Raw genomic sequence first — 16,230 nt, forward strand, 5'->3', positions numbered from 1 at the left:
AGGTGGCACTTCTAAAGGTTAACGAGATGGCTGGACTGCTGGCTACCTACCCTAAATTGATTCAGAGCTGCATACAAGCAGGGGGTATTATTTAAGTATTTGTATAGAACCAATGGTGTCCTAGGCTCTTTACAAATAATTATGAAGACAAAGGGCCTGATGTTTGTGCCACTGTGGTGGCACACAGCAGTCAAACTGAGGATTCAGCCCCCTTTCTCTCAGGGTCCTCTTTAAACAGTTGTTGTCGCTGCCATAGTGGCTTTATATCACACTCTTCCTGTCAGAGGTGGTGTGGTAAGGTGGAAAAAAGGCATGGCTGGATTGGAGTGCCTCCAGTAATCCCTAGTTGCCTGAATAGCCCTGGGCAGTAGTCAGTATTTGGGTGTGAATTAGAACACCCTGCAAGCACCTCTAGCTTACACCAACCTAACCCCATGATTGAAAAAACATAAAGACGATGTGAAGTACTGATTACAGTCAGCCAGGCCAAAGAATGTGGACCAAGATCCCAGCTTCTGGGACTAGTTTAGAATCTAAATATGCCACACAATCCTCCCCACCCCCTTTGTTTGTATTTTATTAGTCCTAATACTTTTGTGTGGATTTTTTTGGCACATCTTTTTCAGTAAGTTGAGGTGAGATGATCTTGGGTTCTAGGGATAGGCATGTGTTTTAAAGAGGCTCTTGAAGAGGCGTGTCAGAGTGGATTTTGTGGGGAGGGAGGCCCAGGAGTATAGGGCAGAGAAGCATGTGAGAAGGACATATGGGGTGGTTAGATTTTTTATTTTGAGTGGAATAATGTGAAGGAGAGAACTTGGAAGAGCATGAGAAGAAAGAGATGAGCAGAGAGATAGGCAGAGGAGAGTGGAGTCTTGAAATAATGCTTTCTATAGACAGTGAGGGTTGTGATGAGTTATGCATCACTAATTGTTACTGAGGCCTGAGTGCAACCATACACTTCATTTCAAGCATCAAAACTGGCATTTAAAGGGGATTTCATAGCGTAGGGTGGGTGGGAAAGGATGGGTGTGTAAAAATTTTACGAACACTGATTTACTTTGCTAATAATTGTGTATATTGCCGGTTTTGATATAAGCTTTCTCCCTCAGAGCCCAGCTTCTCCCTCTCTTTATCCAGCAGGAAAGCCATAATCCTTTGTTTGTGAAATAGCAATCTGTTTCCATGGAAATGAATGGGATATCACAAACGTAGCCCTATGACTTCACTTCAAGTATGAGGAGAAGATGATCTGCAAAGGAGAGAGCTCAGATATGTCCAGTAACTTATGAATATACACTGTAAATCCCATGTGTTGGACAGATGTTTGGGGCAGGCTAAGATTTTGGGGGTTGATTCCTTTTGTTGGTGCGGCGTAGGATTTTGTGAAAGCTGATACGGGCAGACTCTATTTTTGTGGACTGACTTTTTTTGTGTAGAGAGAGGTTGTTGGTTTGTTACTGTCTGTTTCCTAGCTGGCTTACATTTTCAGTTATTTGCTAGAGCCTGTGATAAGTATTCTTGTTTTACTGTGTGTTGAAATCAAAATAAATGAATAAACTGAGTGTAGCAAGAAAATTAGAAAGGGGAGTAGAAAATAGATGGGGTATTTTAGTTTTTGGTTTTTTTACAGAAAGTAGACTGTTTATAGATAAATGACCATCTTTCAAGCAGTAAGCCAGGAAGTAAAAAGGCATATACTGTATCTACCAAGACAAGCAACCCTCTCCCCCCACACCCATTACATGTTATGAACTGAAGTGGCACAGTGAGCTCTACTTGAGAGAGTAGCTACCAGAGCTGCTTTTGGTCAAATACACATGCTTACCTTCATGCGGTTGCCAACTTTCTATTGACTGAAAACTTGACCCCAGAGGCCCCACCCCTGTTCACTTCTCCCTCACCCCATGTCTGGATTGTCTCCACCTCTCTCCTCTGGCCAGCTGGGCTCCCTCTGCTCTGGGGCTGGGACAAGAGCTGCTGCAGCCTGACATGAAGCCTGCTAGCAGGTAGGAGGCAGCCCTGAGTAACCTCTCTCCCCTTCACTTACCAGACTTTTGGTGTCCGGTAGTACATCTGATGGGACAGTGCCAGGTCCCCTTTTTGACCAGACTTTCTGATCGAAAACTGTGCATCTGGCACCCCTACCTTCAAACCTGATCTTTTCTCAAGATGCTACTGTCACAGTTGTGGGGCTAGGTGCACCTCTGTCTCTTCTCAGTTCGGAGTTCCTTCCCCTCCGGAGACAGCCCTTGTGCCTTTACCTCTCCTGAATGGAGTTCTGCCATTTTCACACCCGTAGACCAGGCCCTGGGCTACAGCATCCTCTGTGTCCCAGCAAGTCCAAATGGGTTGAGTACCAGAAGCTCTTCCCTTCTGGCGTCTGTGACCAGTGGTGAAGATAGTGATCAAACAGCCTTCTTAAAACTAAAATACTGTTTGTTTTTAAGAGTAGGAACAAAGCATTAAGAGGAAAAGGGGGAGTTAAAAACAACAGTTTAGACACGTCTATTTTACTGTGGTAATTTAGGCAAGCCTAACTTCTTCAGATACCCCCATCTGGGGTCCTGTTTCTCAGTCTGGTCCACCCAACCAACTCCTCTCACCTCCCCTGTCCCAAGTCTCTTCTTTTTTAAACTTGCCACAGTTCTTTCTTCTGGTTCTCATGCCTTTTCCTGCCCTGAAACTGCTTTTAACAACTTTCAAGTGTTTGCTGTGAAGTGGATTAGCTGATCCATCCTTCTTCTCTTCCTGCTTGGGTTTTTTTTTCCTTCTTGCAATCCTGTATTAAACTAAACTGATATTTGTATGCAGTAGCATGTTTTTTTGCGTTATTTAACATGTAATTCAAAAGGGTGTGTGTGTGTGTGTGTGTGTGTGTGTGTGTGTGTGTGTGTGTGTGTGTGCAATGCAAGTAGTTGCCTACCTGTGCTCCTGCACAGAAAACAAGGACAAAATCATGAAGTCTGTCTCTTTGGCTTAAGTTTCTCTCCTTTGGAATGCTCAGTCAATGCCAAAACATTTTACCAGCTTTCCTGGGTGCTTCTGAACAATTCATCCATTGTTATCTGATGCAGCAGCTGGGAACAACCTGGCCTTTACTCGTTTAGAATATTTTGGGAAGTATTTGCTACAATGAGGGGGAGAATCAATGCTTTTTTGTTTTTTTTTAGTTATATGGCTAACATGTATTAATACATGTACGAAGTTGGGGTAGCTGAGGTTTTGTTGGCACTGTACTCTGCAAATATATCAGATTTATGACAAATGTGATCATCAGAAAGCAGATATCAAATTCTGTACTTCAGTATTTATCTTCATGGACCAGAAATCATGACAGTCACTGACACAGATGTAATCAGGTATTCTGACTGCTTTCATCAGAAATATCACCCACCTAGTATTTTTTTTGGCCAGGGATAGCCTAAAGTTAAACATTTTAAACTAATGTTCTGATTTTTTTTTTAATTCAGTTTCAGAACTATTATACTGGTATCCTTTACCTCAAATAAGCTAATCAGAGGGCAGAGATCTCCATATGTTATCTGATGGGCTGCAGCATGAGTTCTGTTAACCTGATGAACCAATTTAAATGTAATTATTTGCCGTGACCCAGGATTTTCTATCTGGTGTGTAACAATTTCAAATGGCTCTAACACATTGACAAATATCAGTGCTGAAGTTAATAGCTACTCCTGAGTTGCGGGGAATTTCTAGAACTACATCGTAAGAAGTTGCATCCACGGAGTGGAGTTTTTTAAACAAGTCTGAAGTGTAAATCAATGGAACTTAATTGGAAAGATAAAGGCTCAAATGGGGTTGAAGCCATGTAAGAATACTGCTCAATGGGAATATTTGATGAGCCTCTAAGGAATGCTTAGAGATGTTCTAGAATGGAAATACTCTGCCCATATGTACTCTACGACACATGGACCTACATTCTCACAGATCCGCTCTGATGACCACCAGTGTACGGATATGGCTGTCCAGCACTTTTCCTTGCCATCACCTTCTAATGTCTCTGAAATGTGTCCATTCCATCTCTACCAGTAATCTGCTAAGCATTCAGTGATATATTCTAGTCCGAGCCGGGGGAGGAACTTCTTCAGAAGTTCAAGAGCTAGGCATGCCTGCTGAGGCTCAGAGCTTCAGCCTTGCAGGTTGGGTGGGGGAGCTTTGGTCTTCTGTCTTGCAGGGAGGGAGGTCTTGGGGCTTCAGTCCCATTCCTGCTGAAGATTCAAGCAATGGAAGGTGCCTCCTACAGGGCTGAAGCCCCTAGAACCTCCCTCCCCACACTAGGCAGAAGTCCCTAGCCCCACCACAGGGCAGAAATGAAATCTGGGGGGTGGTAGGAGGTAAGGGAAGAATAGGGGTGGCATGAGGGTCTCCACGAGCCACACTTCAGCTGTAAAAGAGCCACATGAGGCTCACAAGCTGCAGTTTGACCACCCCTGTTCTAGTTCTTCACAAGTGACAGGAGCTGGATGAACAGACACCATGAGAGTTGAGTGAATTTGAATTCTCCAAACATCCAGTTCATCAACAAATTAAAACAAAATGTGGCCGTGTCCAAGCCTTACTATTTTGTATGCATGTGTCCAACCCACCACTGCCTCAGGCAGGCTGCCTCATCATTGACTCCTACTCTTCTCCCTGACTCATCAATTTGTTTAGAAACCACATTTCTTTCCTCTCACTTTTTGACAGGGTAAAATTTCTGCTGTCATGCTATACTCGTGATTGAAACCTTTGGCTTGAAAATGGAGTATGAGCCACTACAATTTATTCTTAAGAGTATTCCCTCCTGTTGTCTGCTCTGTAAATGGGAGCAGAAAATGAGAATCCATTTTCATGGGGATCTCAGTTTTTCTTTATTTTTGCAAAATGTGGCAGATAAAGGGTGGGAAATGAGTTTACCACAGCATTTTTAAAGCAGATCAATGTAAATAACAGGAATACCGCTACTTGTTCAACTGCCAGCTGCAATTAAGCATCATGTACCTTTTATTATTAAAATATCTGGGTTTTCAGCAATGCCTTGTAGGATGGATTTTTTTTCTCTAAATTTGGACAGATTCCATACAATTATGAAGCATCTCATGCTGTGCACGATTCATTTTGCACATTACTACACCCCATTGTGTATGTTACTTTTAATTTTATTTCTCAGAAAATGATGGCTATAATTTTAGTCTTACTGCTTTCATGTGTCTAATTTTTTAAATCTTGGAATTACTTCAAACTGTGAGAGGCTGCATTGCCTGCATTCATTATTTGTTCTTCACCTTACAGATTGTTGGAATGTTTGGTTTGCTGAACTGAATGTTTGAAATTCATGAGGGTTAATGTGCTGTGCTAGCTTTCTCACCTTCACTTCTGCATACCTGGCTTCTGGTCTGTTTTAAGTAATTGAAGTTAGCTTGGGTGGTTAATGAAACAGCCAGAGTTTATTAGCCAAGAACCAGATACCCTGAAAGCAGAGACAAATACGGTAGAATACAAAAGCAGACTCTCAGAGTTTATTGTTATGCAAATAATCCAAAATGCTAGTTGCTTGCCTTTCTAAATAGTAACAACACCAACATTTTTTTTTTGTTTATGTACTTCTTCCACTGTTTAGGAAAAATACAATATATTCATCTGTGAAATAACAGGGTGACTATTATAAAACATTCCTGAAAGATCATCTCACAGGCAGATATTAAGCCAGATCCTCAGATAGTGTAAATCTCTATAGTTCCATTGAAGTTAGAGGCAACCTAGCTGACTCCAACCTGAAGGTCTGCCCATCTCTCTATCCTTCACAAGCATCAAATAGCAAAACTGACTACAAAGATTAGACAGGTCTTCTGATAACATAGTATACAACATCCAGCTGTGAATAGCAAACTATAATAAAAAGTATTATTACTGGAACCCCCAAGGTGTGCAGATGCCAAAACTGATAATTGAACAATCCTGTTACTGGAACTCTTGTCCTTCAGCCTTTACCTTTCCTTTGATTGTAGGGCCTAGTCCAAGTTTTAAATGTAATACTTACTACTGAATATTGTACCTACTACCACAAGTAGTCCCATTGATGGTATGCTGTTTGCAGAATGGATTGCGTCTTGTTTTATGAATACAATGTAAAGCACTTAACATACTTCTGGGCAGAGTGTAACAGCATATAGATTATAAGTCAGTTATACTTAGACAAAATAGTTAAAGCTTCTTCTAATTCACCAGCTAAAGCACCTTCTTTGTTTAAGCAACTGAGAAGATTAAAAAAAGAAATCTTTGGCTTGAATGAAGTCATAAAATATAGACACTTTGTCATCTTTAATCTAAATTTTGCCATGATCCAGAGTGAAGCATGAAAGCTGAAAGACTAAAATTCTGCCTGTAAAGCCAATATCACATATTGTGCCACGGTGACTTTACTCGCATCAGAGAAGATCTACATCTATATCACTGAAAAAATATTACGTGTTAAGTGTCTCTATTTGACTCATAATACCATCACAAAGGGTTCCAGAGCTGTCACAATGACTATTCTAGTATCTTAGAATTAATAAGCACTAAGGAAATTTGAATAGATAATTCTGAAATATCAAATTCAATCGGTAGCATAGTTCAATGAACAGAGAACTGGACTGGAACGCAGAACATCTGAGTTCTGTGTCTGACCTGGCCGCCAATTTACTATGTGACCAAGTTATTTCACCTTTCTAATTTTCTTTTCCCTTCTCTATTTTGTTTGTCTTGCCTATTTAAATTGGACAGGGCAGGGATTGTCTCTAGCAGTGCTTAGTGCCAATGGCATAGCTACAGCAGTGCAATCATGCCACAGCCCATCAGGTTATGGAGGCACAACCACATGAGCAGTGCTCTGGCATTTTACTTGGCACAAGTTACAAAGGCACTTACTCAAATTTGGCCTGGCCGGCCCTTTGTCAAATGGAGGGGCAGCCGGGCCAAATTTGACTGGCGTTGTGACCAAGTGCAGGGATGGGGGGGAAGTGTTGCAGTGCCACAACTCAGGTTTGGTCCGATTGCCTTTCCATCATGACAAAGAAGGACAGCTGGGCCAAACCTGAATCATGCTGTGACCCCATGCATCCAAATTGGCCTGTGCTGTGTCAGTGCAGGATTGGTGATGGGAACAAGCAGAGCTGCTGGATGACCGGGATCAGGACGAGCTGCCCTAGCCTGGGGTGGGAGAGAAATACTGTGGCAGGGGCATGCTGGTGAGTGGGGAGCAAGAGTCTGGGGGTGAGAGGTGAGTTGTTGATGAGCTATGGGGTGAGTGAGAAGTGTTGAGGGGCAGCGTGAGGGCTTGGAGTGACCCAGGCAAATGGGGATGTGAGTGACGGTGGGATGAATTGTAGGGGCTATAACATTGGGCGTAAGTAACATTTCTGATTTTGGAATCTGGAAGGGGGGCATCTAACTTACTCTTGCCCCAGGGCCCTCTGAGGTCTTGTGCCACTGCGTGGGGCGGTAGGCCCCAATCTCAGTCTCAATAGGCTACGTAAAATAAATGATACAGCAGAAGTGATTCTACGTAACTCATCATCATTAAGAATGTAAAGATTTCCAAGGTTGCAAATAATGCTCGACTTATTTTTTCTGGCTCTCCTATGTACTAATATATTGTCTTAGATTAGTATTCAAAAAAAATGTTATTTTGAGATTTGCAGTTTGAGAACCTTATCTTAATTTGACTACGATTGTTTAACTAGTTTTGTATGTTGCTCCAGATTGTTGGTGGAAATTAATCCCCTCTTGATTCCAAAGTGTCAGATTCTGTCTATAAGGACAGAATTGCAGAAATCTTGGAAGAACCTTCACTTATTGATCTAGAAGCATATTATTTTTCTGCTGACTATATAACTTCCCTTACAATTGGAGATAATGGAGGATGCAAAAGGGGCTGGGATGAGACAATCTCTTCACATTATCAGTTCCCTTGGGTATCATTGGAGATTTTGTAGATTAGCATTTGCATCTCTCTCCTTATCCCTCTGCCTTCTGCCAGGAAATAAAGGTAAAGGAAAGTAGGTGAAGAAGATCACTATGAGAGAAAAAATTGGAAGAACAGAGAGGCACTTCAAACCCCCACAAGGTCAGCAGTGTCACCAGGTGGACTAAGCAAGATAACGCTGATCCAAGACTCCAGCAGCCCTGCTAGGAAAGCTTTCTAGCTTGAATTATGCCAGACCAAGTTCAATTTCAAAGAGTAAAAGAAAATAAATACAGCAGCAGAGAGAATGCAGCTATCAAGTGGTCCTTTTGCTCCTGTGAGCTCTGGTCAATAGGTTTACAGGAAATAGCGGGAATAGTAACCAGAAGCAGTGGCAATAAACCACCCCAAGTCCTAATTAAAATAAAGCCTCGGGGCCATATTTACAAAGGTATTTATGTGACTAAAGATCTAGATAGGGGCCTAGTGGGAATTTCAAAAGTGCCTAAGCAGAGTAGGCCTCTAAATTCCAACTGCTCAAAAACATACACCAGCCCTTCCGATGAGCAGGTTGCATGGTTCACCACACACACTTCTCTCTCTCTCTCTCTCTCTCTCTCTCTCTCACACACACACACACACACACACACACACACACACACACACACACACACACACAGAATGGCTCTGCTTTTGCCCATTACCAGCAGTGACAGAAAGCTTCTAACAGTGCATGCTGCTTTAGTGGCCCATTTGAAATCATGGCCACATAATAAACACGATACTAAGTGCCCACCTTATTGTCAGTCTCAGCAGTGATCACAAAGATTGACTGGGAACGGTGTGTGAATTATCCTTAAAACCTTTAAAGTTCTGCTGCCAGTGCATATCTTGTATCAGAGCAGCTGCCCTGGTGCTGAACGTTTCATGAGCAATAACATTTGGCCAAGTACATTTACAAAAGAAATTTACTGCTGCTGTAGTCCATTGATTGAACTCTTACAAACTGGGAGGAACATTTCATCCAACACCAAACAACTTCATTTAGGAGCTGATCCTTATTCTATGCTGGTGCACACCCACCCACCTTCCACTGATTTCAATAGGAAGTCTCTGGAGTGCGGGTCTTCTCTTCCTATTTCTTATTTCCCTGTTCCCCTCCAAACCTCAAATAGGAAGGAAAAAAACATTAAGACTAAGAGCTACCTTTTATATAGTGTATTATCAGTAAGTGAAAGAAGAATACAAATATATATAGTATCAATGATACCTGTGTGTGTGCGCGCGCACACACACACACACACATACAGCTTTTAATGCAGTTATGCGAATGATTGGGAATGAATTACCAGTTGGGTTAGTGCAGAGAAAGGATGGAATCCATCTCCCTATTGTAACTGTGTTGGGTCTCCAGGGCTAGCAGAAGTAAACAAAACTGACAAGCCTGTTTTTTGTCACTAAGATCAACAAATGTTGGTTCTCAATATTTATTATTATATAAGCAACTGGGGACCACAATCAAAGTCAAGCCCTTGTGCTAGGTACTAGTCAAACATATATTAAGACACAGTCCCTACCATAAAGACTTTATAATGTAATGACTCTGAATACACACAGACTATGTAAGAAGGTGCCATTTTTTATAGTCACTTTCCTGAGTAGAAGGATTTCCTGCTGGCTCAGATGCTGTAGAAATACCATTAATTTTCCATGTATACAGTTAGAAAATAACTCCTCGTTTTAAAGGAGGAGAATCAGTGGGCAAATTCTTCTCCCATTTGCATTGGTCTGAAGCCACAGTACAGAAGAACCTCAGAGTTATGAACACCTTGGGAATGGAGGTTGTTTGTAACTCCGAACAACCTTATGATTGTTCTTTCAAAAGTTTACAGCTGAACATTGGCTTAATACAGCTTTGAAACCTTACTATGCAGAAGAAAAATGCTGCTTTTAACCATCTTAATTTAAATGAAACAAGCACAGAAACAGTTTTCTTACCTTGTCACCCTTTTTTCTTAACCTTTCCCTTCAGTAGTTTACATTTAAAACAGTACTGTACTAAATTTGCTTTTCTTTGTCTCTGCTGCTGCCTGATTATGTAGTTCTGGTTCCTAATGAGGAGTGTGGTTGACCAGTTCGTAACTCTGCTGTTCATAACTCTGAAATTCTGCTATAACTCTCTCTAAATATAGATAAACACTGGTGAAACCAAAAGCAATGTTTGGCCAGTTACTTCCTGCACCAAAAGTAACTTTAGTCAAATGTTCAAGTGAAAAATTATTTATCACTAAGTTGTTAGGGAGTCCATCAGCCAATGTGACTCCCGGAAAGGCTGCAGGATTCTCTGCATTCAATGGATAACAAAACATTCTTCAAAGCATGTAGTAATATAGTGAAAACCTCTGCAGCTAATCAGAAACTAACCACAAAAATGTTGATCATCCTGGCTGGCTGAGAATACACTCTGCTCTAGTGTGTCTATCTCCTTTAGTGCATAGATTAAAATTAAAATGACACATTCTCTGGCACAAATAACTCCTTGCTTGCAATTCCTCTTTTTAATATAGTTCTCAGTATTTACCTTGCATAAACATCTGTCATAACTCATAAAAGCTGAGCTCCTTGGTCTGCAAAGACATTTATTGCCTTATGATAATGATGAGCCCTTAAACAACCTAAACAAAACATCACAGCTTTAAAAAAAAAAAGGCAAGAAAATTGGAGCAAAAAACCCCTCTTTTGGACTCTACCAAAATCAACCCAAACCCACTAATGAAATGTAGACTTCTACAGCTCACATACATATTAGTCAGCCCAAACAACATAAATGATTTAAAGGTGAATAGAGACTTCTTAAAACATTGTTTTGCTAGTATTTGCTAAAACAGTTCTCTCTCTCTGGTGATATAAGGATCATGGCACTCACTGTTACAGAGAGGAAGGTGGCATGCATGTCGAGATTTAAATTTGATAGGAATGAAAGAAGATGTTTTACTTGTATTCCACCTAGCAGTTATTTAGCAGGAGTAAACACAGTACAGGGATAAACATTTCTCAGCTAGTGAGATCTTCATGGGTTTGTTGGCTTGTTTGAAAACTATGCTGACTTGTTTGAGCAATGAAGAGTAAAGTACTGCCAAAGAGCAAGATGTTCCATAGTGAGGACAGGAGAAAACATGTGCACAGCAGCTGGATGGGACCAGGAAACCCAAAAGGAAGGTAGCATTGATTATACTGAATTCTCTCCTCTGCCATTCGAGCTACTGGAAACCTTCCTGCATATATAAAAATAAGTGAGGCTGTTCAGGGGGAGACTGGGCATTAATAGGGAAGAGCTGGTGAACAGACTCCCTTTGTTGCATGCACCCCTAGTGATTGCTCTCAAATTACATTGCAGAACTATGTCCTACTCTGCAAGTTACACCTTCTTCAGTGCCAGGAGATAGGACTGAGTGTTGTATGGGTAGCCAGTGGCAATATAGGCTAACAAGCCACTGAGATGGGCAGAGACAGTTGGTCCAGGACAGTATATAGAGCAGTTGTTCTCAAATTTTTTTACTGGTGACCCCTTTCACATAGCAAGCCTCTGAGTGCGACTCTCCCTTATAAATTAAGAACACTTTTTTTATATAGTTAACACCATTATAAATGCTGAAGGCAAAGAGGGGTTGGGGTGGAGGTTGACAGCTCACGACCCCCCCATATAATAACTTCGCGACCCCCTGAGGGGTCCCAACCCCCAGTTTGAGAAACCCTGATATAGAGTGTCAAGCACTCCACATACATGCCCAGAGATTTGCAGAGTTGTACCAGCACCACTGCTGATCTTTTCCCCTGATGTTAGACTGAAGTACAATTTCCATGCTGTCTTCCTGGCAGATTTTACTCCTTCCACAGATTCCCCACACCCTTGGAAGTGGGGAATGTTACCTGGAGTGGTATTATAGTGAGGGGGAGTGGAGGGAGGTGCTAAGAGACAAGATTTAAATAATATACATGAGATTAGGGGGATGTGCCATTCTATAGATCACAGACATAATTCTTCACTGCTTTACACCATGTGTTGTCACTGTCACCTCTGCAACGTGGGTGTAAAATGCTGTGAGAACAGAATGGCATCATTTACACCCACATTGAGCAGGTGTTAATGACTACTCAAGATACAAAGCAGTGCAGAATTAGTGCTGGGAGAATTGAACCAAATGTACAAGTGAAATTCCTCGTTTAAAAGTCTGCTCTCTTCTTAGAAGAAATACCAGCTACTATAGGGTCAGATTCTGGTGTAAGGTTTCAGAGTGGTAGCAGTGTTAGTCTGTATCAGCAAGAAAAACGAGGAGCCTTTGTGTCACCTTAGAGACTAACAAATTTATTTGAGCATAAGCTTTCGTGGGCTAGAACCCACCTCATTGGATTCATGCAGTGGAAAATACAGTAGCAGGTGTAAATACACAGCACATGAAAAGATGGGAATTGCCTTACCAAGTGGGAGGTGAGTCTAACACGACAATTCAATTAACAGCAGGATACCAAAGGAGGAAAAATCACTTTTGTAGTGGTAATGAGATTGGTCCATTTCAAACAGTTGACAAGAAGGTGTGAGTAACAGGAGGGGGAAATTAATATGGGGAAAATTAGGTTTTGTAATGACCCAACCACTTCCAATCTTTATTTAGACCTAATTTGATGGTGTCTAGTTTGCAAATTAATTCCAGTTCTGCAGTTTCACATTGGAGTCTGTTTTTGAAGGTTTGGGTTTTTTTTGAAGAATTGCCACTTTTATTGAGTGACCAGGGAGACTGAAGTGTTAGTTACACCAGAGAACCAGGAGCTGATCCTGTGACTTTAATAATTACTGTGACATACACCTATGTAACTGTGATTGGGATCTCCTAATGAAAGAGTTGGAGAAGAGGTTTGTATCTACTCAACAAGAAAAACCACCTGACCCAAATTTCTGTAGACTAGGAGGAAGCGAATCTTAATGGACTGATATGCATTGCAAATTTCATCTCAGCATGTTTTTAAACAAGGCCGTTTATAACTGGAAATACAGCAGACACAAATGGATAGATACCAGAAGATGAGACTACTTTATTATAGAGTTTAAGTTATGGAGGAAAAAGAAATGGAACATATTTAGAGTTGGCAGGAGATGATAATCTTTTTGCACGTTGAACTGTTTCAGTATGTGGAGCTTTTCCAGGCCACATATAAGTGTAACCCTCATTGCTTTATACTGCAGTATTTTACTTTATTTCTCTGGGGAGGAAGAAGAGAAAAAGTAGGGAGGAGACATGGATCTTAGTTGGATAGTGTGTCTTTGCACACATTGCGGAGCAGAGCACAGTAATTCAGTTAGAAAGACCCAGAAACATCCAGAACAGGATGTGATAGTTATCCAATGGGCTCAATAGTTGTTCTGTGCCTTTATAGGAAGTTTTCATAGGGGGCAACCCACCTAGCAAGTCACATCCTAGTCACTCTCTGAGAGTTAAGCCAATCAGAGGGAAAAAGTGGGGGGGATAGGTTACAAATAGAAGATTAAAATTTTTTTAAAAAACCTTGTGGACTCAGCAGCTGATCCACACAGGACCAAGAGATGTGTCAGCTGTGAGGGCTGCGTCCCAATCCCTGTACCACTTTGAATACAAGTGAGTGCTATTTTAACTATATTTACCAGAGAAGCCCTTCATTAGAATATTTAGTCTATCATGGTGTGTTTTATGGACCTGGGTCAGGAAGCATTTGTCATCCCCTGGAAGCTACAGAACCTGTGGAACTTACATTTAGCTGTCAGCTAACTTCTTTAAATTGGGATTCTGTCTAAATTAAAGAGTGGGGAGGGAACAACACGCAGTGAAGTAAGGGTTTGTGAATTCTTGCCTGACTTTGCTGGGCTTACGGGGAGGAGATGATGCCCTATAGAGTGAGAGCCTTGTGGCGATCCAAGGAATGGATCTTTAATATGCTGATCCCAAACCCTGTACAGGTTACAGAATTCTGTTTCACCAGCAACTGAGAGGACCAGTTAGCTATTAACCCATGGGCTAGAATGCTACTAGTTATGGAGTTCCCCAGATTGCTTGTTTGAGAGGGTTCTGGAGTGTTTCAAAAGGACTGAGATGCTGCCATTTGATGCCATTGGATATTTTTCTAAAAAATATGCTCTAGGAATTATTTTGGGGCAATTCTATGTGACCTGTGTTATACAGGAGCTCAGACTAGATGATCACAATGGTCCATTCTGGTCTTGGAATCTATGAATTTCTCAAGCTTTGAAGAGTTCAGGTGACAACGCTACATTTTCTGACCACACTGTAAGGATTGAAATATCTCTGAGAGAAGATCACAGGGGAATGTGTTTTGATGCGCCTGCTAAAGAATAGAAAATGTTACAGTGAAATTCTATTTCTGAACATTTGTAACAGAAACAAAAGGGATAGGGAACACCAGTAAATGTTCTGCCTGATACTTTTGTTTAAAAGTTACTCTTTGTAGATAGGTATGTGGAATACTACATTTTATATTATCTATAGTGTGTTTTGTGTACCTTAAATGTTTGTTTTTAAGAATGTATGTGGTATTCTCCTTGAAATTGACTGGGAGCTAGTAATTTCTTTTTTCGGGGCTTTCCAGACAATAGCCCTAAGGTTTAACTCCGTGTAACATGTTATAAACACACAAAATGTTGGCTTGCGCTTCAGCAAAAAGTTAAGCTAAGATTCAGGAAGAAGAGAAGTTTAATATACCTCCTCCTACATAAACTCTAGTGCTGTGACACCAGCCCTGCCTGGTTAGTTGGGGGGCAGACCAGAAAGGAGCAACTGGCCTCATCATTTCCCCAGAGCCTTGGCTGGCCACAGAACTAGCAAGAAAATCACCCTCACTACCAGCTTTCCTCCTACTGGCAGAATGTGAATGCCACTCAGAGACCACCCAGGCTGCAGGAGTAGGTATATTCCACAGCTGCAGGGAGGGACACAGTGAGCTCAGAGCTGGCCTGGGAAACAGGCTGGGTCCATGGCCAGCAAGGGTTTGCACTGCACACAAGAACTGGACAGAACCCAGAGGGAAGGTTGTGTTTTGATCTGGGACTAAGGGACCAGGAGTAGAAGGGCAGCGTAGACTTTCTTCTCATGGAGCTAGAGCTTGGAGCATTTTGGATTGATTTCATTATTTTGGGGTTAATTGTGTTGTTTAATGACACTGTGGGTTCTGTCCATTGCAGTCAATGTATTGAACTAGATCTGCATGCAGGAGTGAGCTCCTGCCTTTTCAAAGGTTGTACGAGGCTTTTGGGAACTTGGAGCCTCTTTTTGAAAAGGGGAACCCTCTCACACACCATATTAAAACTTGCTATGAAAACATTATCAAATAGGCTTTCTATGGGCCTGATCCTTCTTCCCTTGCAGTCAAAGCCCTCTTGACTCAATGGGAGCAGGGGCAAACTCTGAATGCAGTGCAGAACAAAGAGCTGCTAATAAAGAATGGCTTAGCAATAACTACGGCGCAGTCAAGGGAAAGATTTGCATATTATCATAAATGCCTGAGGGTCCAAGATTCTGCCTTGATCATGATTAATTTAGCACTTTCAATACAAAACACAGAGAAAGCACCATCTCTGCAGAAATAAATAACTGTTAAGCTGAGGCTTCTTTCTCACTTTACTAGATTTCCTCAGAAACTCAGACAACAATTATCAAGAAAGAGAAGACCATGATGATCAGCTCATTGAATTATAAAAATGAGCAACTGGGCTAATCCTATTGCAGTGTGCAGTCTGCACATTAGCAAGAGCCTGTGGGACTAGCCTTTCCTCAAATGTGGGGCCCCAATGTGAGAGACTAGCTGTCTGATTGCTGTTCCCTCATTCTCACAAATTTCATAGCTCTGGCTGTACGATCTATGAGGCAGACAATCCACAACTGGAAGCAAAATGTCACACTGTAGATACTTATGGAATTTCTGCCAAATATGCATTCCGTGCTGAATGAAAGCCATATTAGTATCTACCTATATACAGTTTTGTTGAACCAAATGCATCCGACTGACTTAGGTGCAAGTTGTGTGAAATGTGTCCCACTTCATGGCCATTAATTTCCATCATTTCTGTTTGGTTATAAACACATGCTAGAGATTCACTATTTTGTGTCTGCTCATAATACATTATTACCGGCATTACAGTACCAAGATTGGAGATTATTGGCAACAAGATTTGGGGCCCATTTTCCAAGGCAATGTGCAAATGCCTAGTCAGAGTTAGTCCCTGCCCCCAGCAGCTTGCCATC

This window comes from Gopherus evgoodei, chromosome 2 (assembly GCF_007399415.2).
Source record: "Gopherus evgoodei ecotype Sinaloan lineage chromosome 2, rGopEvg1_v1.p, whole genome shotgun sequence".
Lineage (NCBI taxonomy): Eukaryota > Metazoa > Chordata > Testudines > Testudinidae > Gopherus > Gopherus evgoodei.